This window comes from Neomonachus schauinslandi, chromosome 8 (assembly GCF_002201575.2).
Source record: "Neomonachus schauinslandi chromosome 8, ASM220157v2, whole genome shotgun sequence".
Lineage (NCBI taxonomy): Eukaryota > Metazoa > Chordata > Mammalia > Carnivora > Phocidae > Neomonachus > Neomonachus schauinslandi.
This window is the reverse complement of record NC_058410.1, coordinates 44,363,857-44,389,569: the sequence shown is the minus strand read 5'-3', so window position 1 is coordinate 44,389,569 and position 25,713 is coordinate 44,363,857. Positions and strand designations below refer to the sequence as shown.

Genomic DNA, 25,713 nt, shown 5'->3' with positions numbered 1-25,713 from the left:
TAAGGTCTCCAGTGAAGCCCTAGCTTATAAATTGGAATCTAGGCAAATGACACAATTATCTCCTCTGCATGGGCAAAACACCTGTTACCAGATGCGCTGTTAACACTCTCTGCTCTAACTTTTCCTGGATTAAAAAAAACTGAGAAATTTAATGTCAGGGAAAATTGAACAGATTGAATTAATGCCACTTGTTAAGACTGTGGACATTGATGTCAGTGTGAAATTCTGTGTGAAGTTCTTTATGGGTTTAAGCATACATCAGTAGTAGATCTGAGATCATTGAAATCATCTTATAATGGAAATTACCTAAATCCTCGCCAAAAGACTTGGCTCTATTTTAAATGTCCCATCAAGGAGAAATCTTTTCATTCCATTCTTGCAATGAACATGAAGACTAGTAGCCTGACCAAACAAAAGAAAAGTTTCCTATTATTTGTAGGTCTGAACATGTTCTTGAACCTCAGTTTGTGTCAAATCATTGGTTTTACTGGTCCTGGAAGTCCCTTCAGCTTTACATCCTTCTTCATCATCATGTCTGCCTTTCGCTGTTTTCCTTCCCCCTCCTCCCCCAACGTGGTCCTGCTACATGCAAATGTGAAATGGAGATGGTGTTTCAAACTTTATAAGCATCAGTCAGGGAAGCGTAAACTCTGGCAACAAGGCCTCCGTGAGATGGTTCTTCACCATCCACAGATCCAGTCTCTTCATGGAGATGTGAAGTCTAGTTTCCAGGTGTGAGAAATGCACAAAAAATGGATGCTTTCATTGCTGTTTATTTTTGAAAAGGAGAATAAATGACCATCAGAAGATAATTTTCTGCAATTATATTTGATAGTCTGTTGTTCTGTATTTGTGCTTGCTATTCAAAAACAAAACATGAACAATTATGGAGACTTACTTCTATGATTGAACTTCGTCCAGTTCTCCTATTTGTTATTACTTTGCTTACTGTGTGCTATCTGTACACATTATTGACAGGTCAAAGGCCATTAGGAAGAAGAAGGTAAAGGATCTGGGTGAGGCAAGGGACAAATCATCTCTGAGGTCAGAGTTGTGAGGCCAGATATCCCACCTCATTGCCAAACTTAGCGTAAAATCTGTTGTGGGGCTCAGAAATTCAGAGTCATGCTGCAATTGGAAAATGCTATGAATAGCTGAAAAGTTCAAAATGTAGTGAAAAAAATAGTAAATTTCATATACTGACAAACTAGTTATTATTTTTTATTCTATTTTCTGAAAAAGAGTCCTTAACTTTGTTTTGTGAGATCCACCTCTCCCAACATACCCACACGTAAACACACACACTGTGAGAATATATTCTAAATGTAAGCACATGATAAGTATTTGTTGATTTGTTTTGACTTACTTTACTGCCATCTTTATGGATGCATCTGTTCTAGGGAGAGAACGCCTGCATACAAACAAGGCACATTTAACTAAACTTTACAGGATTCCAGTTTTAAAGAGTAATTTGTAAGCAGTTTTTGAGATGTAATTCTTATTTCTGTATGAAACCATTCTTACTCTTCATTTCAGTTATGCTGTCAAATCTAAGTGCTTTTACTCTACTCCTCAATGGTCTGGATTCTTGCAAAAATGTGGCTGGATCCGCCTTTGACGAAGTTGAGCAGATTTGGGGGTTGGAAGGCAGAGCTGGGAAATCCCTTTTTGACAGGGCATTTGGAAAAAAAGGTCCCCGGGTTATGAGGGCCAATGCTGTTCCCCTCCACATGTTGTCTGGCACTTGCCCAGTCTCTCCTTAACGCTGTCCCTCTCAGTCCGAGTACACTACCTCTTCTCCTTAAGTTGCGTATAGACAGGGTTGGTCCTATTTGGAAAGGTGTGCTACAACAGAGGCCATGTTTCTTTTCCATTGGAGGTTTTTTTTTTTTTAGATGTAGTCACAAATTGACCATTGTTTATTTAGTATTTGCTGTATACATTATATCGCTTAATCCTCATAACATCCTGCGAGGTAAGCTGTATTTATTACCCCATTTTATGAAGTAGAGTTATTTATGAGGCGACGTGGGGAGACTTATTTAGGTAAAGTAACTCATTATATATATATAACATATATATATATAATATATATTTGTATATATATACATACATGCACACACAGTTTAAAATATTCAGTTTTTCTGAAAAATAAGAGTTAATTGCTGATGAAGATTATTTTAGAGAGCATTGCAAGTGTTTAAGATGATTGATTCTTAACAGTTAGACGCAGCATTCTTTTCCCCATTTTCAAGTTTGTGAACCTACAAGTCAAGACAAGCCTCTGGTACTGCAGGCTTAAAGAGACTCTCCGCTGTCTTTTCACCTCCGATGCCATGCCTGGTCCAGTGGCTGTGTGTCTTCACAGCGGGATTGTAATGGGAAACACTTCTCTTCTGGATAGTAACACATTTTTCCTTTTACATTATAGACATCTTTAATTTTGGAAAAAGTGTAAGTTGTTCAAAATTATGGTTCTTTAGATGGAACTTTTAGAGAAAGATCTCAGAAGAGCTGAGGACAGAAACATGACAACGAGAGAGACCAAGGTCCTAAGAGATGATAGTTGCTAAAATGATGAGCTTTTTCCACGAGTTGCAAAAAAGTTTTGAAAGGAATTGCAGTTGGTGTTGTAAGTTTAGAATTGAAGAACAAAAGGTCTTACTCTTTCTTTGTGCTCCATTATTCCGACTAGACTTTCCTGAAAAAAATAAAAATAAAAGGAAAATGAACTGGATGGTTTCCTCAGTAATGCCCACTTCCCTCCATTCTCCTCACAATTAACTTCCAAGTCCTGACTCCTTTCCAGACTTTTTTTTTGGAAAAGGTTGAGGATAGAGTAGGGGGAGAAAATAGTCTAAGTGGGTTGGCACCTAATAAAAAAATGTGGATTTTAAAATTATTCCTTTATTTATTTATAGCTTTTATATATTTATTTATTTGAGAGAGAGAGAGAGAGCATGCAAGCGGGGGTGGGGAGGAGCAGAGAGGGTGGGAGAGGGAGGGAGAGAATCTCTCAAGCAGACTCCACGCTGAATGTGGAGCCTGACACGGGGCTCAATCCCACGACCCTGAGATCATGACCTGAGCCAAAACCAACAGTTGGACACTCAACCGACTGAGCCATCCAGGTCCCCCCTAAAATTATTACTTTAATGACATGACATAATTACAAATAAAATGATGATTATGAAAGCAGTCTGCAAATTGCCATTCAAATATAATTTTCACAACATCTTTAAGATGGTAGAAGGGCTGATACTGTGCTTCTTTATTCAAATATGGGTCACCTGAGGTTTCCAGAGATTGATGCCCCTCTCTTCGCAGAGCTCCTAAGGGGTAGAGCTTGGATAAGAACTCAGATCACATGACATCCACTTCTGTCTTCAGTTCACCATTACTTTCCTATTTCAGCCTAAGTTTTCTGTTATAAATATGAAAGACCATATAATATGTCCTCTTTAAGGTGACTGTAGCATTGTCCTTTCCAGCCTTTGTGTAAACTGTTTTAAGTGATTTTACCTAGAGGAAAAGCACTAGTAGCTAAATGGAAATGTGCTTTGTGACAGAGAAGTAAGGAAAAACATCCTTAGAAAAATATTGACCTTTTTGTGCACTAAGATTGTTTAGGTTACATGATACTGAATTTCAACCATCGCAGACATTTTAAAGCAGTTATGGAGTAGTGCCATTTGTTTTTATTTTCAAAAACCTGGTCTGGAAAGTAGGAAAACTGTTTATCTACCTGGTTCATTCGCTCATTTAGGTATTTATTGCGTGCCTCCTCTGTGCGAAGCACATTTTTAGGCTTTGGGGAAACAGCAGCCAACAGAATAGGCAGAAATCTTCTGCTTTTATAGAGTTTGAGAAAAACTTAGAGTGGAGGGGTGATCTGAAGCATGGTTGAAATTTTAGAAAAGGTGGTCAGGGAAGACCTGTCTCAGAAGATGATTTTTGAGGAAATACCTGGCAGAGATGAGGGAACAGCTGTTTGGATGTCTGCAGAAGAGCTTTCCAGACAGAATAAAGTACAAATGCTGAGGCCATTGGTGCCTGGGCTGCTCAACAAATAGCAGAAGGCTAAGGGGGCTGGAGAGGATGGGGGAGATGGTGGGAAAAGAGGTTCTAGAGATGAAAAGAGATCACGGGAGGAGAGCACTGCAGACCATTGTAGGGACTTTGGCATTTATGCAGAGTGAAATGAGAGCTGTTTGAGGATTTTTAGCAAAGGGGAGGTGTGATCTGATTCCATTCCATAAGAGCTCTCTTAAAAGGATCACTCTGGCCGCTCTGTTGAGAAGAGACAATTATAGGTGGCCAAGAGGAGAATTAGGGAGACCATTTAAGAGGTGACATCAGTAATCCAGGTGCAAGATGATGGCAGCAACGTAGATGACAACAGGTGATAGGATTCTGGATATATTTTGAGGGTAGAGCCGTCAGGATTTCTGGACTGATAGGGTGTGGAGTGTGAGAGAAGAGGAGTTAAAGATGATATCAAGGCTCTTGGTGCCTGAGAAGCTGGGAAGGTGGAATTGCAATCAACTGTGGTAGGGAGGGTGTAATGAGTGAGTAGGGGTGAGGCAAAGATCAGCAGTCCAGGGTTGTATTTAGAATGTTTGTTATATATTCATGTCAATTGTTGAGTGGACATTGGGGTATTGGAGTCTGGAACAAGAGAAAAGTTTGGCTGGGCATCTATGTTTGGGAGTCATCGCATAGTTGATATTTAAAACCGTGGGATTGGATCGGATCTCTAAAGAAGTGATATAGATGAAGGAGAGATGAGGACCAAGAACTGAGCCCTGGGTCACTCCTACATTATGAGCTCAAGGGGAAGGAGGAACCGACAAAAGGAGCTAAGAAGCAGTTATTCATGAGGCATAAACACCATGTCTTAGTAGCTTTATTTGTTTCAGTATTTCTTGTAATTGTGAAATAAATGGCAGTAAAGGAATCTGACCAGTGATGTGGGGAAAAAACAGGAAAATGTTCATAATTGACAGGGCTTTAACCAAGACAAATCCTAACTGGGTTAAGTAGCAGAACTAAGTCTGCATGAAGGTCGGGGATGAAGAAGCAGTAACATTCATTTTTTTTTTTTTTTGTCTCAGCCTTTTGCTTGGGAGATGTACCAATTTTAATTACTTTGGGTGTGATCTGGTACTGAAAGGTAATTTAGGCTTTAATATCCTGGATACTAAGTAAACAGTACGCACTCCTTTACATTACTCGGAAATTGGGTCCATTGCCCTCTAAATTGTTTTCATATACTTCTTAGAAGGATTGATTATATTTTCTCTCTGATTTGATTCTCAATTACATACTTTTCTTCTGCTATTTGAGGTTAAGAGCATGCTGGGTTCTGCTGGAGGGTCTAGACTTGTCTTCATGGCCTATATTCCTTTATTTAGCAAATGTTTTTCAGACTCTATTGCATATCAAACTTTGCACTTGACATTGGGGATACCAGTATCACCCACATAAGCTAGCTCTCCCTCCTGGAAGAGTTCCCATTCGAGTATGAATGGACAATTATAGTGTAGTGTGATGTGTGTTACAGTGGAGATGAGTGTTGAGAGATTTGTTAAAGGAACTTAAAGGGAGACAGCAACGAACTTCCTGGCAAGAGTTGAAGAGTGCTTCTTGGAAAAGGAAATACACTTAGTTTTGAGAGATTAGGAGTTTTCCAGCAGACAAGAGGGCAAAGGATATTATTCTAAGCAGGAAAGCAGTATATGTGTGGGTGAAATAGTAGAAGAAGAGGTGCAGAGTTGAGTAGGCATATTGGGGTAAAGACATAAGGCTAGCAGGAGTTGGGTTTTACATAGGCCATTTTTTGCCCTGTGCTAGGCACTGTTCTTAATGCCTTTTGTGTATTCACTCCCCTGAATTCTTACAACTCTCTGGGGTGATGCAGTATTAACACCATTTTTGCAGATGTGTGTCCTAAGGCATAGAGGATTGAGTGATTTCTCAAGGTCAGGCAGCTAGTAAAGTAGTAGTAAAGTTAAATATGAGCATCTGATGCTAAAAGTGTTGGTCAGTTCTAACACTTTTCTTCATCATTTTCTTCTTGGAATTGCTAGGAACCTCCTTCATTATAGTTTATTGTTTATTCTTCTCCATGCACATATGCTGTCCTCCATCATACCAGATTTGACAAAGGCCTTAATTTTTTCTGATTATTTCTTTCTCCTCTTTCCCCAAAGTTGAATTTAAAGTCTCTTTATTAGATTGGCAAACCTCCTGTCAGGCTTGGTTTCTGGGAGATGCCATCACATCCCTTCCAGGAGCCCATGATCCCGGTATTGTGAACCACAGCTCAGAAAAAAAAAAAACAACTTTCTTCCTTTAACACAACCCATGGAACCTATTGTTCTCACCTCATATACTTATTTCCCTCATGTAATTATCACCTTCAGGTTGGACAAGGTTTGAAAATATCATCTGTTCACTTGTGTCCCTGAGGCTTTCAGTTACTTAACCTGTCACTGTAGGTTTCTACTGAGTGAGCTGTGAAAGGTAGCGTGGGTGGCATGTGTCCAGGAAAGTGGTGTGCTTCCTGGGTAGCCATGGATTTACACTGTTTACTTTGAGTAACGTGTGTCTCTCTCTGGGGGATAATTGAGGCCCCTGCCCTTGATAATGCGCCTTCTTTACTGTTCTGCAGAATGAAATGCTTCTCTTTCAGTAGGTCTGGGTCCCCCTCCTTGGGCAGAGTCTCACATGTTTTGAGTAATTCTCTTGCCATGGTTTTTCCTTTTGTATTACAGTCTCCCATTCACAGCACTTAAACTGAGTCTTGATTTCAGGTGACCCATTTTCTTCTTTTTTTTTCTGAGTGTTGTTTCTGCCCTGGGATTATTCATCCTTGCTAATGGTTTAGTGGAGAGGTATTCTTCAAGCTGTCTCACATTCTTCCCTAGCAAGGAGTTGGATTCTACCTTGCAAGACAGTGATTAGGGACCACACATCGGCCAGAGGCATGGCTTTGGATGCTTGCTGAAGTTGTCATGTCTCAGAGCTCATAGGGCCATTGCAAGAGGCTTGAACCTTCATCAGCTGGACTCTAAAGGCAGAGCTCTTGGTTACCAGTTTTCTGTCTCTCCAGTACTTAACATTAAAGATTATTGGTTTTGCTAGTTTTGTCCAAGAAACATTTATTGAGCACCATTTATTGAGTATTCCATGCCAGGAGCTATGTAAGATCCTTGGCATATAAAGGTCTCTCCTTCCAAGGGTGTTGGTTCGTTTTCCAGTCCCCCAAAGACTAACGTGCATAACTCTGGTCACTGATTTATTTCAAACATTCCTGGCACATATAGCCATAAATTCAAGTAAAATAGAGCGCTTCCATTATAAAACTAAGATCGTAGATATAGGGAATTCTTCTGATATAATTTAAAAAATTTAAATGACTATTAAACATTAGCAATGAATATGCTCAAAACCTTCGATTCAGAAACATGCAGTATTGAAATTATAATTCCCTAAATTACAATTAAGGCACAGAAGGAAGCAGGTGTTGAGACATCAATGTTGATAAATAAGAGACTTTTAAATAGTCTAAGTCATTCCTAAGAAAGGGAAAGGATTTTTAAAAATTCTTTAACATATAGTCAGAAAATACATTCTTAAATATGTCTAAACTAAAATAAAAACCACAGACATGCACAACTGAATGAATTATTTTTTATTCACTTATGTCTGGATGTTCTATTCTTAGACTTGAATAAGAACATTTCTCTTCATAAGGAATTTATTTCAGTAGCATGAATGCGATCTATGAAAAAGAAGATGTTCTGTAGGGTTCATGAAGAACCCAGAATCTTTACAGAATGAACTGAGGGAGTTTTGGAGCAAGGCTGGAAAAGGTTATAAAGATTTAGGGATGAAATGTAGTTCTCAGAAGGAAGGATTTAATTAATCTGATATTTTTTCAGATGAAAAAAAACAAAAAACAAAACAACAGAAAAAGAGTTTTCTGCTGGGTTTGAGGTTGAAAGTCTTAGTTACAGGTCTTGATAACAATCTAGACATAAAACAGTTCTTGAGATGGGAAAAACAGACCTCATTTACTAGAAATTTAGCAATGTGGTTTTATTTTACAAAGAAAAATGAGCAAAATGAAATTTAGTGAATTTAGTGGAATTAAATGACCTGGAGAAAATTCAGATCAATATCAAATAAAAAGGAAACAGAAAAATAGCAAAAGAGAAAAAGTGAAAGAAAACATTTCAGCAAGTGGAAGAAGGCATGATCTAATTTCTCCTTTTAAAAAATTTCTGGCTTCTTTGAGAGAACAGTTAACAAGTTTGCTTCTTCGTGCTGTGGAGGTCAAGGGATATGCTAGCAATAAGAGACTGGGAAGAGACCCCTGTTCAAACCCAGGGCAACGCTCAGGGAACCCCTATTAATGTGCTTTTTGCCAGGAACCTGCCCCTTGCCAAAGAATGACAGTGGTGCAAGGAAGGGGGGTGGAAGCCAAGGCCAAGGGAGATGAAAAGGGATTCCATCCTGATTGCCAGTGGACTGTGCCTAAAGTTGTCCATTAAGTGTAAGGGATTCCCGGCAAAGTGTCAGCCGGTGGAATGCAGAGCTTCTGAAAGGAAGCTTGACGTGCAGCTGGGAGTGAACATTGTCAGTGCCGCGGTGGCCAGCCGGTGGCCCGCCTCACGCTGCGTCCTTCTGCAGAGCAGCAATCTGCTGCGGCTTTAATGAATGAATCTCTAGCAGGCTTTTTTTTTTTTTTTTTAACAGAACAATAGCCTCTCTGGTGTGATCTGCATTCCGATGGATGGATTGAGTCCTTTGCTCACACTCCTGTGTTTGTGTGTATGGGGTGTGTGTGTTGGGGGCGGGGAGGGGGTGAGGGAAAAGAGATGGTGTGTGTCTGAGTCCTCTAGGTGGGGAGATGGTGGATGCTATTGAGAAGGTAATGCTTCAGGTTTGCTTTTAATTGCACTGTTCAGTTGACTCTTCCTTTGGAGACTCGGACAATTGGGTTGCTGCTCGTTTTCCTCTACATGTCCTTTCCGCAGCTTGTTTTTTTTCCCCTGAACACGGAAGATGGATTCACTTCTTTCACAAATGCTCATGAAGTACAGGTCTATGGAATAAAATAGTTAGGCAGATTTTCTTTTCATTAAAAAAAAATAATAACCTGACATTCACTTGGGTTGATGAATCTCTGTCACCCTTGCCTTGGCCGGTGTCTGTGAATCCGTGTGGCCATGCTCCATGCGGTAAGCTGGAGGAAACCCGCAGCCCCCATCAATACCGCTTTTCCCTGCGGTGCTCATCAACCCAGAGGCTGGTTCTTCTTAATTACAAAGGAGAGAAAGAAAACACCCCAAAAGACAAATCAAAAACTTCACCAGGAGAGGATTGATTTGGTGTTCGGTTTAAACATCCTTAGAAACAGAAAAAAATCTTATTTTGCCTGTCAATAATGGTCCTGTGGTTATAATCGTTAGCCGAACAGAACTGAAGGAAAAGCTAATTTGGGGGAAAACTTTTGAAGATTGGTTATTTTTCTTATGGAGGTCACCTGGTTTCAGGTTTTCAAGAAAAATCTTACTCAGAATCTTCACATACGAACCAGGTACATTTGTAGCTGCTCTGGTTGAGCAGGGGAGAAGTGAGCACGAAGGAGACATGGCTGTACACACCTGTATACCGGGGCCCACGTTCACAGGGCTCCGGTGGATGGAGTTTGTAAAGCTACTCATCAAACGTATTATTTGTTTTGGGGTAGAATCCCACTAAATCATAGTTCAGAGTAGTTTTTATTATTTATTTGTATTTTTATTATTACTCTGCCTTAATCTGTTAGCAGAAGTACTATTTTATTTTATTTTATCATTTTTTAAGATTTTATTTATTTATCTGAGAGAGAGAGCGCGCGCACATGAGCAGGGGGAGTGGTAGAGGGAGAGGGAGAAGCAGGCTCCTCACTGAGCAGAGAGCCCAGTGCGGGGCTCGATCTCAGGACCCTGGGATGATGACCTGAGCCAAATGCAGATGCTTAACGACTGAGCCACCCAGGCGTCCTAGAAGTGCTATTTTATACTATTCACTGGTGTCCTTCCTCTCATCAGTTTGGGCTACATAAGGCAGAGGATGGAATAAATGGGAACTAAAAATCTCTTCCATTCTAAAATTCAAAGGCAAATGGCAATATTTTTACTTTTACTTTTTTGTTGATATATGCTGAAATTTTCTTATATCTGTCACATGACATCCTTGCCCTTTGGCATTTTATTACTGTAAGAACTGTGCTTTAATTTTTATTGACCTTATTTTTCTAGATATGTATTTATTTATATACATACATGCCTATATATGCATTTACTTATATACAGGTATATATACACAAAAGACATATTAGTGTAACTTTTGCATAGTTCATTCTTTTTTAATTGTTATGTTAATCACCATACATTACATCATTAGTTTTTGATGTAGTGTTCCATGATTCATTGTTTGCATATAACACCCAGTGCTCCATGCAGAACGTGCCCTCTTTAATAGCCATCACCAGGCTAACCCACCCCCTCACCCCCTGGTAGTTCATTCTGATAGACACACATGTCTCCAGTGGTAGAGCACCCTTGAGATTCCTTTGTACAAACCCATTTAGCAAACTGTAAGAAAATCCTTTTGATAGAGGCATCAAGAAAGTCGCCTCAAACCTAAAAGTTGTTGCTGCTGCTTATTTAAGAGTCAGCCAGGGGCTAGAAGAGCAGGTTAAGGAGGCCAGCAATTATAGTTGCATTTGAGTCTGTTTTATATGTGAATATTTGAGTTTATATGTGGTCCTGGGACCCCAGTCAGTTTGGGGAAGTAGAAATTCACATATCCAGTTGGGCCCGATATGAAGGTGTCTTCAGTGAGTGGGTAACCTGCCATTCTCTGGGGCATAAAGCAGATTATTTATTTATTTATTTATTTATAAATTATTTTTTTATTTTTTAAAGTAGATAATTTATTGTTAAAACTGGGGTCATTTCGAGAATGAAAGGGAACACCAATTGAGTGGGATGCTGGAACAGCAGGTATCAACCAGGGCATGTGGTCACCCTGCTAGTTCTTGATATCTCCTAGGCCTCTGTGGATGAAGAGGGTCTGTAGCCTTAAGTCATATAAGCAGTTATGAAGAAGATCTCAACAACTCAAGAAAAGAAGTTACCTGAATTTCATTAAAGCAGCTTGATGCTCTACAGTAATCGTCATAGGTTACAGTGGCTTTAACTTGGTCACACAGTATGACAGTGGTGCGTTGAGTGAGCCAGTTGAACAACCATCGGTAATAACAGTGGTGACCAAGAAGGCAAGGGTTTTAGGGCGGCACCAGAATGATGTTGGCCAAGTTACAGTGGCAAAGTCAGGACATCTCAAGAGACAGGTAGGGGTGGAGATGGCAGAGAGGAATCGTTCTCTCGGCTGACTGTATGTTCTACTGCACCCCAACATCTGAGCATACAGGATACAGACTTTGTGTTCAGCTGGTCTGGCAGTATGCCTTCCCACAGGCTGTCTGTCTGTCTGTGCCTCAGTTTTCTCATCCATACAAATGGTTAAACATGCAAGAAATACAGCGATGACCCTAAGGTTTTCTCACTCATTGAATTTTAATGGACAGTCAGTATAAAATTTGGAATGTTAAGCATATTTTATTGTATTGTAATTCTTTGAAAATATTAACTCATCTATAATTTATTTTGAACTGTCCATTAGCCTTAATATTAAATTAAGCTTCACAGTCCATTCTTTGACTGTTGCAAATACCTAGGGGCTCGTACTTCATTTTTAAAATTTATCATGAGAAAATTCTGTCTTAGAGCTAATACGTTTTTTAGCATTAAGTTGACTAACATCTGAACATGACATTTATGCCACTTAATCTATTGTAGAATCCCTGTGCTGTCTTATATCTCCAGACTCATACCTCCTGATTTTTAAGTGATTTTTAAATTGCTCTTGCCAGTAGGAGCACCTTTTAAGACTAGCAAGCAAAATTACTACTTGAACTGCATTTTGTAATACTTATTCCTTCCCAAAAGTAGAGACCGTATTTCCAAAGCTATGCTTGGAACTTGTTGTACAGTGTGACAGGGTCTGAGAAATGGACTACATTTTGGAATCAGGATTGCCCCAGCCAATGGTTACCACACACACAGCCCCTGCCATCTGGTAGGAGCTTTGCATGTGGTTTTGGAGTGCAGGATTGTATTGTATTTGCCTTCAAGTTCTTTATTGCTTCTTTGGATCTTGAGGGGAGTCTTGATGCTCCATGGGCAACAATTATGGACAAGACTTCGAAGCTCCCAAAGCTGTTCCAAGAACTTTCCTCACCTCCCCACTTCACCAGAGACCCAAGGTAAAGGAAAGCGATTAAGCAGGATGAGAGAACAGGTGGGACTGTGAGAACTCAGCTCAATGGAACCCCGATCCAGAGTTAACCACTTTCTATCATTCATGTCTGTGCGGAATAGTTACTGCCTTTATTACCTTGCCCCACTGAAAGCTGCATACCCCAAGTCAAGTGCAGGGACCAGCCCTGCTTGACGGTGGTCTAAGGTAATAAAAAGCAGATACGGTAGCATAGAATTAAGGACCGGGAGGTCTATATGCAGGCATTTTATAACCATGGAAGTTCATCTGCCAATGCCAATAGTAGTCATTAAGAGAAGTGGTGCGAGGGATCAAAACTGCTGGCTTAAGCCACTAGCTGTACTTTGGCCTGTGGGGAGAGCAGTGCGTGGACACTTGGGAGGTGTGCACGAGCTGCTGGTCAGGAACGTCAAGAGCCTCCAGCCAGAGCTGAATGTAGTCTCTGCTTCCAGGGCCCACCATTACATGTCCTTCCTGCATCTGTGTGGACACCTCTGGGTCGTTCACAGACGCCTGTTCTTCAGTTCTCAAACTGGGCGTCTCCCTGGCAGACAGAATGGAGCACCTCAAGCTCTTTGTCTCCAGTGGGTGACTGGCATGAGTGTCCTGCCCCACCAGAGAGGAGCGGGTTGGAGTACTGTGGGCATCAGGCTTTTCCTGAAGATGATCAGGCATTGGTCCTTTGCCTTGCCCAGCCAGAGAGAACAGCAGGGCGATGGTACTGTCTTTTGATATGCTGTTGAGCTGCCTTGTGCAGTGAAAGATTCTGGCCCCTTCATTGTGGATGGCAAACTGTGATTAAACCTTCAGTGAGCGCTCCTTTACTAGGCAACGGAGGGACAGTGCCTGGAATCTAGTCAGTTCATTGATAAAACTCGAGGTTGAAAGCATGACTATTTCTTTGTGTGAGTGCATCCAGGCCTCATTAACGGGCTACTGTCCAACTCTGCCATCTGAACCAGCTGCTGAGTAATCGGAGGCATTGCAGAGGCCATTTTAAAGCGCCAACAAGGGTTGCTTTTAATTTCTCATTGGAAAATTTCAGGACTTGCCAAATGTCACTGAGGACCCTGGTGATAGGTTAGGGTTTGAGCAGAGGCCATGGAAGGTTAAGACTGCAGCAGATCTTGAGCAGGGAGGGAAACCCCATTCTTGTTTGTGCACAGATTTTCCGTATTTTCTTTAAGCAAATATCTAACCTCAAAACCAGGCATTTGTTAGAACTTACCATCTAAATGAAAGCTGAAAAAGGAAGGAAGATGAATGAGGAATCTACCCACTTTTATCCATGGAACAATATTCTAAGCCCATAGAAATGACTTCCTTCTTTGCCCTGGTGAGGGAGGTTTTTCTTTTGAGATATGTTTAGTGAGCAGCCCTCCTCGTGACTCAGAGATCCTAAATGATTTATGACTTTGCCTCTGTACTGTGTTCATTGCTTTCCCTTCCACTTCTCCAGACATATTTCTGGGTAAAAATGAACATTTATCAAAAGAAAGAACGACCCCAGTTGCCCTTGTGAATATTAGAGTGTTTCTTGAATCTAACTTCTTTTATGGTCATTCTGCATCTCTGATAGAAATACCTTTGTCACATTCAGTTTTCATGGGTTGCTGAGCCTAGAACTGTACAACACTGGGACTCTACTTTGGAGAAAGCCACAAGAATTACAGCAGAAAAAGAGAGCATCAAAGTGTAAAGCATTGGCATAGTCCTTAATATGGATTAGAATTTTCAAAATCGGTTCTATTGGCATCTGAAGTGGCTTGAATTTTAGGTGTGAGCTTTGATAAAAGCACTTGAAAAATAGTTTTGTTGTATCATCCATGACTGTTTTAGAATATTTGCCGAGAAATGGAAAAGATTTATGTAGGGTTATGTAAGATTATATAGGGTTGTGAATTTTTGGTATTGGCTGTTAAAATATATCTTTTTTATGTCATTTAAATGAACAGTTTTACACTCATTTTGTGGATGGTTTTTAGTGACAAAGAGTGCATCAGTGAAAGACTCTGGTAAAATATGCATTTGTTTGGTAGAACTCAAGATTTCTAGAATTTCTGATCCCTGACTAACATGTCACTCCTATGTTGGCAACAAAGTTTAGTGGAATTAAAGCATGGGCTTCAGAGGCAGACTACGTGGCTCAAATCATGACTTCTCTACTTGCTTGTTGCTTGATTCTAGGTAAATCACTTAAACTTTATGTGTTTGTTCCTTCATCCATAAAATGGGGATATTCATAGGGCATTTCTGAGATTTATTGAGCTGATCTAAATAATGTAGTGGAACAGTGTGGCACCTGGTAAACTCTGTTGATGTTCGCTGTTTCTTGACATTCTAACTCCTGGAGATGGGTACATTAAGGTATTCTGAGCAGGATGGGGAATTGCAAGTTTTGTTGGGGGTGGGAGACTGAGGCAGCCTCAGAGCTCTTTAATAGGGCTGTGTTTGGGAGTTGAGTACCCTGCTCTTTTGAGCACCCTATACCAAAGCTGTCCTCCAGGTCCAGGACTTGTAAATAAGACTTCTATGTAACAAGGACCTTTTGACATTTCAGTAGCTAAACCTGTCTGTGGGGTAGAGGCAACTGTCTCCAAAGCTCAGGGGGGTTCTCCAACAAAGGGTTTTCCATCTAGAGCCCAGTGTGTTATATCTGAGGGGAGAAAACAATTCTAGCGTCTGGAAATAGATATACCTTGCCATACCCGAGATGTAGGAAAAATAAAACATATTTCAACATGAATTCGTAGATACAAAAATAAGACTCAGTAAACAAATTTTGTGGCTAAATAATGCATGGAATAAGAACAAACTAGTAAGATAGCATTTGAAATTCTTCTCTTCCGTATATAGTTTAAAAAGGGTTTGCTGAACCAAGAGGTTCTCAAGAGCTATTATTAGCATAGATTCAAAGTACATATAATACTTGACATATATAAGGGAATACATAATCATAAATTTAAACAATTTTTGGTCACCTACTATGTGCTAAACACTTTTGCAAAGCTGCCTCAGTTAATATCCCCACAGACGTATGAGTCACACATTATCATTTTTATTTTTGAAGCATAAAAGTGAAGTTGTGAGTGATTTACTTGAGGTTATATATAGCTAATAATTGACAAGACAGCATTCAAATCCAGGAATTTCTAACTCTGAATTCACATGCTTTCCACTATAATCTTATTGTCTTTCAAGGATAACTTGGTTCAGTCCAGTAAAAAACTAACTGAGCCCCTGTTGTGTGCAAAACACCAAGGAGGGTACTGGGGATCCAAGGCAAACCAGACAGGCATGCTCCCTGCCTTCAGAAACTGACTGTGTAGATGGGATAACAACTATTAGCAAGCACTTGCTTCTTTCCTTCTGTTATGCATTCCTGGATATCTACCTTGAGTAGACATGTCACTACCTTGAGTACAGTTTAGACAGTTCATAAGTCATTGTGTTCTCTTAAAGGTACTGTTTTTAAATGTCCTTATTTGTGCAAATATGCGCATCCCAAATTGTCACCCCTGCTACCTTACATTGCTACCGGACATGTTAGTTTTCAGACAAGATTATGCACGGGATAGGCTTATCATCACTTTCAAAGTATAGGTTACTTTGAAGGATCAGTGGGAGAATTCTAATTTAGCGAGTTAAAATGCATTTCATGTTAAAATAAGAAATGTGATTATATTAGGTGTCTTTTTTTTTTAAGATGATTTATTTATTTATTTGTCAGAGAGAGAGAGAGGGAGAGAGGGAGAGAGCACAAGCAGGGGGAGCGAGCAGCAGGCAGAAGGAGAAGCAGGCTTCCAGCTGAGCAAGGAGCCCAACGAGGGACTCAATCCCAGGACCCGGGGATCATGACCTGAGCTGAAGGAAGACACTTAACTGACTGAGCCACCCAGGCGTCCCTGTATCAGATTTCTGACTCCCAATGTGACACAGCTGAAGCTGAAGTAGATTTGTCCTGGTGTTGTGGAGCTCACTTAAAGAAAGGAAAGGAGGGGCAGGAAAACAATCCCTCTGGTACATCTCCAAGGAAAGTGGATGGGTGTGGATGAGGTAACTTAGCAGGAAAGTAAAGTTGTGTGACAATTGATGCTTGGTGGAGAAGGAACAGATTATTAGCTCAGGCATTTGGGAGCAAAAGTCAGGTGACCAGAAAAAATAGGGGGAAAATATGAGGATTAATGGGGTGTCTTAGAGCTTATTTTTAGGAAAGGTTGCATTATTTGTTTCTTAACCTCTCCATAACTGTTTGACACTTGGATTCTTTTGTGTGACAGACTCTTCACACCTTAGGATCTGCTCTTCACTTTTGCTTATGAGCTCAGGAAGAGAAAGATGTGGGCCACGTGGCACCCTGCTTCCAGTCACTCATCTTTGACTAACTTGGCACCACCTAAGCCTGATAGAGCATGACAACATCTGCTTAAGGTCTACACATGAGAAAAAACAAATGGGAAGGGAATTAAGAGGAGAATTGGAATGTGTTTCATTTCTTTTAGGAACTGTGAATTGCAAATTTCCTTTAGGTTTAGTGTGTTTTCTTTTCTTTCTTTCTTTCTTTTTTTGTATCCTAAGTACTTGGGTGGCTGCTCATTTATAATGGGAAATCCTATAAGGAACTTCATGAAAAACTTGGAAATGAGACAACTGAATCTCAATGAATGGATAACTAAAGAATGTCTGGCAGATTCAATTATTCTGACAATGCTTTTACTCTGTTTTATCACTGAAGCTATTCAGAAAGCCGGGGCACTTGCAGGCAGGACACCAAGACTCTGGTCATCTCCACAGGATGAGAACATTTAATAAAACCAAATGGAAAACTTGTGATCTCTTCCTTCCCGGCTGACACTCAGGCCGTCTGGACAAAGGACTGATTAATAGAAGAGAGCCCAGTGTCAAGCTCCAGCGTTGGGTCCCGTCTAGAAGGGAAGTAATTTCCAGGGCTTCTCAATCCTCGTCTGTGTCAGACCTCTTCATTGCCCACAGCTCCTCCTCCCTGTTGCTCTTTGTGCTCAGTCAGCGGGCGGCACAGATAGCGTGTTTCCTGAGGGACACCTCTGTCATTTTTCTTGATTCCACTATTGGTCTTTTTAATCTGAATGCTAGTCTAAAGTCTTATGTTAGGTATACAGTGCAACATGTACACATCTAATCTTTCCCAGTAATCTACTGTGAAATGAGCCATTTCTTTCCAGTACCGAACATACCTCATTTGCTGTACTTCTTATTCGACACAACTAAATCAATAGCCCTTCTTTACATTTATGTCTCCCTTGTAATGCCTAGTCTTACAGATTATAGGCAAATATATGTGAAGAAAGGTCCGGGCCAGTGTAAGATAAGGCAGTGATGGCAGAACACAACTTGCAAATAAAATAAAGGCCTCTCGTGACCATTACTCCTGTGCGTGAGGACCCGTGTCTGATGATACTACTGAGGATGTGTAGTTACGTTTCTCACGTCTGGATGTTTACTAACACTTGGATTATGGACTGAATCACTCAGTTTCCAGTTAGAGGTTTGAGGTCCTCGATATGTATTTCTTTAGGGTTCAGGATTAATCCATTGGCAGGCCAGCATGTAACCATGGACAAGACGCGAGACGGGCAGGGGCCTCACTTCCCCATCCCATCTGCTGATCTCCGTTCTTTACTCCTGTGTATGGGTGAGGAAGCTGCCCAGCTCATGAAATATCTCCCCAGTATTTTAATATAGAAAACCAGATCCCAGGTGTAATGTTTTTGTAAGACAATGAGAATTATTTATTTTTTTCCTTCACTTATTAAAAATCCCCATTGTTTCTGTAGATCTTTCAGCATGTTTATATTTTGAAATGATTCCCCCCCCCCCCCCCGCTTTTTAAAAATGCAGGACCTTGAACTCCGGCACAACACACAAACACACAAAAGGTTTTAAGATTCACTCGTCTTTGATATAAAACCATGGGGTATCGTATAATCATCTGCTCACTGGGAGAGCAGATGCTGCTCTCTTTCTCTGCAAACAAAGCTCGGATGAAAAGGGCAACAAAGCAGGGACGATGTTAACGCCCACCATTCCTCTCCCACTGACAGGCCTGGACTTCCCTGAGGGCCTGCTGGCTCCTGTTAGCTGTTCCACATAGGGTGTTCCTGAGTGATCAAAGAAGAAAGGGGCTTCAGAGTATAATGTGAGGAAATTTTGAAAAATGCAGATTAGCCGGGGGACTCTTTAACTGTAATCGGCTGCTCTGCCCACTTTTCGTCATGCTGGAGAGCACTGCCTTGTACTTGGGGAGCACAAGTGGGAGAGAGCCTGAGCTGCCCCCCCCCCCACCAAGACACTTGGGCTCAAAGCTTCGCTCCATCCCTTCTTGGCAAGGTGATGTGGACAAATAGCTTAAACTCTTAGAGTCTCAGTTTCTTCATGTCCTGGTGTACTGATAAACTGGTTCGGGGGCATGGGCGGGGGAGGGGGTAGGGAGGGAGGGGGTAAAACCCTGACTTGTAGCGTTTGCCAATTTCCATGGTATAACTACTTCCACCAAGGCTGTTTATTCAAGCTGTCAAGGGTGGTGGCTCAGAATCTTGCAAAACTACCGAATATTTAATAATTGGTTTATCAGCCAGCACTGGCACATCATTGCTGATCTGTAAAATGGGCATAATAGAATTTACCTCATAGGGTTGTGGTAAAGATTAGGAAACAATGTATGCAAAGCTCTTAGCACCCCAAATGCTGAAAAATGGTAAATACTTAGCAAATACTATTTTTGTTGTTTCTAGTTGCATACCACTTTGTGCTTTTAGGGAGTCTGTGATTCTCACCCTGGCTTTAGAGTATCAAATGCCACAAAAATGCCATGATTTAAAACACACATTCTAAAGATAACATTAATCTTAATGTATTTTACATCTTAAAATATTTAAGTGTACTACACAACATTTGAGAGGGAAAAGAGAGAGATTAAAAAAATGTGATTCTGATTCCAATCTTCCTCTCTCTTCTAGTTTAGTCTCTGCTTGTGACCTAATAGGCTTGGAAGTGAGGAGGACTTGGCCCTCATCTCCTATTTACCCACGTGTTGTTCTCTGTTATAGGTGAGCCCCTCCAGTGTCGAGTGCAAGCAGGGGGATGGGGAGACAGGGTGATGTTTCATCATGTAGGCCATGAGCCCAGGGCCCTCTGCTGTTTCTTTGGCTGATGGGCTGATAGTCATGAGCCATTGGAGCCGTCCCTACCTTTCCCTGAGGTGGGGGTTTGGGCTCTGGCTTGACCAGCTTCTCCCCACTCACTCCAGTCACCAGCCACCTCGCCCACAGCCTCTGTGGTGGGGCGCCAGCCATGGAGTGCAAGTGCGCAGCCTCCACTGAAGTACACGCACCCCACAGACAGTTCACAAGGTCTTGCTGTGCCAGGCGGTAGGAGTGAACTTTAGGGCCCCCAGCAGACCTTTTGTCAGCCTTACCATCTCTCGTCAGTTCTCATAAACTCTGCTCAGATGGGCAGAAATAGGCAAGGCTGCTGCCAAAGCAGAAGTCCAACTGGGGAACCGAACAGTCGTTTCCCAGTCTTGCATATACCTGTCTTTTTGAATGAATCTCCTGGAGGCCCTCCTACTTGACTTAGGGAGGGAGAAGCACCCTCCTTCCCACCCCCATGGGATCCTCCACTGTGAGCCCTGCTCTCCCCACACAGCCCGGGCCTCCTATTATTCGCTCCCCACAGCTCAGGAGTAGATGGTGATGAAGTACCACAGACTGGGTGGCTTAAACAACAGAAATTTATTTTTCCCCAGTCCTGGAGCCTGGGAGTCTGAGATCAGGAGTCAGCAAGGTGGTTTCTTTTTCCAGATTCCTTCACCAATCAGACTGGATTAAAACCTGCCCTAATGACTTCATTTTAATTTAATGATATCTTTAAAGGTCCTATCTCCAAACACAGTCACATTCTGAAGTACTAGGAGTTAGGACTTCAGCATATGAATTTTGAGGAGACACAGCTCAGCCCATAACAGTACACTAGGGTTGTTTCTGCTGGCCCCGGATGTCACTGATGCTTCTCTTTAGACAATCTGATATCTTTGGTTTGTTTCAGCTTTGAGATGCTTCACATTCTGAGCTGATAGGAAAAAAGCCCACTTAAAGTTCTATTCATTGGAGGTACAAATAGGTAACCCTGAATATTTTTGGGAATTTTACTTTGCCTGCATCATCCAAATAGTTGTGAAAGTATGAAATGTATAAGATAAGAAATCACGAGAGCACATGGCAGAAGGAGCTGAAAAAATGAAAGGAGAAATTATGAAACATAGGAAAACAACTGGAGAAAGGGATGGAAAGTGTCAGAAAAAAATGGAAAATGTCAAAAATCTATTTTGAGACCACCAAAGGAAACCTACACTGTGTTTCTACAAAGTGTTCTATGGGAATGAACAGGATGGTACAATCAGAAAACACTGAAGAGACTGTTATGAATTTAAGTAATGCCTGTAAATGCTACTGTTATTGCCTGTCAAAGACTTGGAAGTTAGTAGATTATTCCTACTGGCATTGCTGTTCTCATCCATTTTATGATTTATTTAACTATTGCTTTGGTCTTTTGGGGGGGACTCTTAACACCTCGAGATAATGTTTATTCAATTTGACAAATCGACCCATTATGCTACTATTTACTCTTGTCTCCAAAACTAATTGATGGCTTTTTAGCAATTTCTGAATTATAAGGACTGTTAATGTTCATTTGAATGAACAAGGCACTAAGAGCAGAAAGATCAGACAGGCAGTCGTACACAGCGAGTGAGTTAATGAAAGTTAGTTCAAGAAATCTGCTCCAGGATGGAGGCTGGTACCAAAAGTTTAGTTGCCTTAAACCCATGAAAGAAAAGAGCTAAGAGTAGTTTAGGGGAGCCCTTTCAACCCAATATGAGCAAAATTAAAAAAATAAATATTTGTTTTTATTTCAAAACCTCTTTTATTCTTGGTTCTTTGAATTCTTAGTTACAGCAACAGAGAAATGGATGCATGTGTGTGCTTCTTTGTGAGAGAAATAATGAAATATTGTATAGAAGGAAGATGTTAAATATTTTCCCAGAGTACTATTTTGTTTCATTTCTGAAATAACTGGCAGAGATATTAGCATACTTCTGGCAGTCATTCAACATGTGTTTGTTTGAATTGTACTTGGGTCCTTCACCCTAGTGGACCCCTCTTGTTTGCTTAGAGTATGACAGAAATGTATTTCTGTGTGTGTGTGTGTGTGTGTGTATACGCATGCTTCAGACAGGACCCATTCACTCTTTCATCCCTCCTCTGGATTATATTCCTATTTTCATAAGGAAAATGAGAACCTTATTTTAATTTGTAAAAATAATAAGTCTCACCAAATTAGCTGATGTTGGCTTTCTCACTGAGAATAGTCTTCCATATTAGGGCTGAATTTTATCCATTCTTTGTCTGAAAAGAAGCTATATTATTTGGTAGTATCAGGAATCATAAGATTTTTAGGTAAATTCAAGTGAAAGGAGGGTCATCATTAAGGTCACTTTTGGATTAATCCAATCCAAAAGTAGTAGTGAATGATAGAAAAGAAATTGGAGAGAGGTAAAAACATGCTGGAAAGATTTGGGGAATGCCAAAACTGTGAATATTTCATTTCAACTACCTTAAGGAGATTTATTTATCAGAATAACTAGTGAAGAATATATTGCTTATTTTTATAAATCTAGTGAGATTTGGATTGACAGTGGTATACCAGAAATCTCATATTCAACCCTTTGCATATTTTAAGGACTGTTGAAAAATATGGACCACAGTCTGTCTGAATCAGAAACATCTAAGACACTTGCTGAGTCTACTATTCCTGGTCCCTTGAGGGCTATAGTGACATTCAAAGACCTGAATTTGTAGAGGGCTTTCCAGATGGTTTTGATGCACATAGAAGTTTGAGAACAACTGTTTTGGGAAGTAACTCTGTTCACAGACAATTATTATTGATACCTGCTTGTCTATTAATCTCTTTTCCCCTTCTTTCTGTTGTACAATGGGTATAAGTTCACCAACTACCCATTTTGCTCCAGAGAGGTATTAGGTGATGAGCCTTTTATATGGGTAAGCCTATATAGCTCAGGAAATGTTTTTTATTGACTAAAAGTGATTTCATAATTTCACTACAATAGTATCTCTCCCATGTGTCTCTTAGTGTCAGATGGATGTGCTTCAGTTGACATAAACTGAGAAAGATGGTCTTTCTGAAGTGAGAAACAGGTGCTTTCATTATAAAACATGTTCACATTTTCACAATAAATTTCTCTGTAATGTAGTTCAGAATTTTCGCCTGTAGGATGAAACAACTTTGCTTAAACAAAAACATATTCTTTATGTCCTTATTTTATGAAAGGACAAACTGAGACATGAAGATACGCAGAGATTTTGCCCAGTTTGTGATCAAAACTCCAGTAACATGATTAGTCTTGTAAAAGAGAAAACATTTATTTTCTTATTTGCTGATTCATAAAAGTAATATGTAGCCTTTGTGGAACTTTTGAACTATAACAAAAAGTATAGAAAATCATCTTTAATTTCAAAACTCAGAGGAAAACTTTTTTTTTTTTAAAGATTTTATTTATTTATTTGAGAGAGAGAATGAGATAGAGAGAGAGAGCATGAGAGGGGGGAGGGTCAGAGGGAGAAGCAGGCTCCCCGCTGAGCAGGGAGCCCGATGCGGGACTCGATCCAGGGACTCCAGGATCATGACCTGAGCCAAAAGCAGTGGCTTAACCAACTGAGCCACCCAGGCGCCCCAGAGGAAAACATTTTTAACATTTTGGTGTCTTTCTCTTTTTCAAAAGCCATGTAACTATTGTTAATATTGTATATATAAATCTGTAGGCAATCCTGGACATTCGTTTATGGATAAATTCCCGGAAGTAGAGCTCTTGCCAAAAGAGATATTTTTAGGACTCTGGATACTAATTGCTATATTGTTTCACAGAAAAGTCGAGCTAATTGGTATTCTAACAGTTAAAAGGATAATCAGACTTAACTGTTCAAATTGTGTCTTTTTTTTAACTTGTAAGGACAACACTTTACATTTTTAGCAAGTTCATAAGTCTTCAGTGATTTAGTCTGAATTTTGTGACTTCTGCTTTACTCTTTGGAGCTGAAGTTACTGTAATCAGTGGATCGAATGAGGTAGTTATTGGACACCTTCCGTCTTGTCAGTGACTCTGCTAATTTCAGTGTCTAAAGTTATATCTATAATGCCCTGTCTCTAAAATGCTGTTTCTCTCAGGAGCTCTCCTGACTGTGATGATGGCAAGAGATGCACATAGCAGGGATGGCCTTATTGCCCTTCACAACAACTCATAAATTTTCCAATACCACCCTCTTATAACATTCTAGAATATAGCAGACATGTATAACCTTGAATTTCTCTATATACTTTTTCAATAGTGTTCTGTAGGGTAGTCTTTTTTCCTCTAGCTTTTCCTTGTCAGCAACTTGAGGACAAGAGAGCTTGTTGCTATCCCCTGCAGATCCTCAGTGTGGAATTTAGGACACTTCTGGCTTTCTTCTCAGACAGGTATCCAGATGCCATGATTTACTAAATTTACAAATGTTATGATGGATGCCCCAACTGTGGAATTAAAAAAAAAATGCAGTAATGTGAGAGAGATAGGCTGATGTATTAGTCTCCCAGGGCTGCCATAACAAAGTACCACAGACTGGGTGACTTAAAGAACAGAAATCTATTTTCTTTTTTTTTTTTCAGGCTGTTAGGATATCATTTTATTTCCCCCAGACTAGCAACTTGACAAACATAATTGTATTTGCACATGATACATTGTGATACTGTGATTTATAGTAAGAAATATTATAAATTAATATCTGGCACAGAGCTCCTAAAAATCCTGGAATTTCCTAAGTGAAGAAAGGGATAAAGATGTCTTTTGTTATGTTAATGAGGCGACTTTGGCCCACACTTAAGGTTAAGGGCTGGCTGCCAGTGGAGCCAACCATGTGATTAGAGAGGGTCAAAACTTTCAGTCCCACACCCCAACGCTGGGGAAGGTGAGAGGGGCTGGAGGTTGGGTTTAGTCACCAACAGCTACTGAGTTAATTGATCCCAGCTAATGAGTTAATCAGTCATGCCTTTTTTGGAGGCCTCCATGAAAATCTCAAAGGATGGGTTAGGAGAGCTTCCCTTTGGTGAATGCGTGGACATTCGGAGAGAGTGACACTCTCAGAGAGCATGGGAGATCCTCTCCCCATAGCTTGCCCTACGCAGCTCTTCCATCTGGCTGTTCCTGACTTACATCCTTTTATAACAAACCAGTAATCTAGTAAGTAAAATGTTTCTCTGAGTTCTATGAGCTGCTCTAGCAAATTAAGGAAACTCAAGGACAAGATCATGGAAACCTCTGATTTATAGCCAGTTGGTCGGCAGCGCAGGTAACCTGAGCTTACGACTGATGTCTGAAGTGTCTGCGTACATGTGGTGGAGGACAGCCTTGTTGCACTGAGCCTTTCATCTGTGAAATCTGATACTATCTCTCTCCAGGTAGGTGGGGGTCAGACTTGAGTTGACTTCTTGGACACCCTGCTGGTGTCACAGAATTGCATAGTTGTACGTGTGGGGACTCCTCCCAACCAATGCCACACAGTGGAATTGGTCTCAGAACACCAAAACGATGGGTACTCAGTAAATTTTTATTGAATCAACGCATGCATGATATTTGAACATTTCTTATTACTTAGGTCTTCATTGAAGTGAAATTTAATTTGGATTCTGAGAAGCATAAAGTCAAATAAAAATGCCTTTCGACTCTGTAGCAAAGGGGAAGGTTGCTTTGATTGTGAAAATCCAGAAAGATGTTCTGGAGCCTCTGAGTTCAACATTGATATAATTTTTAATGCTGAGGAAAAGAAAGGTCTTTGACAGCCATTCTCAAGTATTTTGGCCTAGGAGGGTGCCTGGGTGGCTCAGTCGTTAAGTGTCTGCCTTTGGCTCCTGTCATGATCCCAGGGTCCTGGGATCGAGCCCCGCATCGGGCTCCCTGCTTAGCGGGAAGCCTTCTTCTCCCTCTCCCACTCCCTCTGCTTGTGTTCCTGCTCTCGCTATCTCTCTCTCTGTCAAATAAATAAATAAAATCCTTAAAAAAAAAGAGAATTTTGGTCTAGGACTCCTTACACTCTTTGACATTATTGAGGACGCTTTAAAGAGCTTTTGCTTATGTGGACTGTATCAATTCATATTTATCATATTAGAAATTAAAATTGAGAAATTAAATACTATTTATTGTCCAAAACAATAAAAGTAAGGCTATTG

At 40.5% G+C, this 25,713-nt stretch overlaps 1 protein-coding gene across 1 annotated transcript in view; it reads left to right on the top strand.

Annotated features, from left to right (window-relative positions):
• SLC35F1 (solute carrier family 35 member F1) overlaps positions 1–25,713 on the top strand; it is a 385,119-nt gene that overhangs the window by 38,075 nt on the left and 321,331 nt on the right. The window lies entirely within an intron of this gene.